General features: G+C 43.1%; 1 protein-coding gene across 1 annotated transcript in view; it reads right to left on the bottom strand.

Annotated features, from left to right (window-relative positions):
* Positions 1-631, bottom strand: part of rasa2 (RAS p21 protein activator 2) — a gene marked incomplete at its 5' end in the record, with an annotated part of 25417 nt that overhangs the window by 18772 nt on the left and 6014 nt on the right.

Raw genomic sequence — 631 nt, 5'->3', positions numbered from 1 at the left:
AAACAAACAAGTGTGTAGCGTTTGTTCTGCCATTGCAGTTGTCTTTATTAGCTAAGCAGGTTCACTGGAATATGAGCTAATGCCGCACACAGGGTACATACACAACCTCCTGTTTAACTACAAACCACGCCAGAGAGACATTGCAATAACACCTCCATCACTCACTGATGTAACTTTGCAGTTGAAAGTGTCTACTTGTGAGTGAATCAGTGTAGCAGCACATACCCAGAATAGCCTGGCGTGGGCTAATGGCAGCTAGAGTCAACACGTTAGCTACAGCAGCACAGAAGTGGTGGTGTGCTGTAGTTTCACCCAATGCAACCAGACCATAAAAACTGATCTGATCAATGATATGTACAGCTGAAATAGAACAACCCACATACGTGCCCTATATGGGATAGAAGCTAGAACTGCACCCCTGAACAATTATCAATTAAATGCTGAAAGGCAGAAAATAAAACAAAAGACAGACAGTGGCCCTGGTAATTCAAGACTATCATCAGTATCATTAGCAAATGCCACAGTGCCAAGCTAACTACATTAATCAGCTACAACCAATTTTAGTGGTAATAGTTGTCAACCTTGCAAACCCCACAGAGTATCGACTTCCTCAGACCAAAGCCCAAGCCCA

Source organism: Morone saxatilis, unplaced genomic scaffold (genome assembly GCF_004916995.1).
Source record: "Morone saxatilis isolate NCDOM2014 unplaced genomic scaffold, NCSU_SB_2.0 Contig8, whole genome shotgun sequence".
NCBI lineage: Eukaryota > Metazoa > Chordata > Actinopteri > Moronidae > Morone > Morone saxatilis.
Note: the sequence above shows the minus strand (reverse complement) of the source record. Positions and strands in the feature narration are given on the sequence as shown.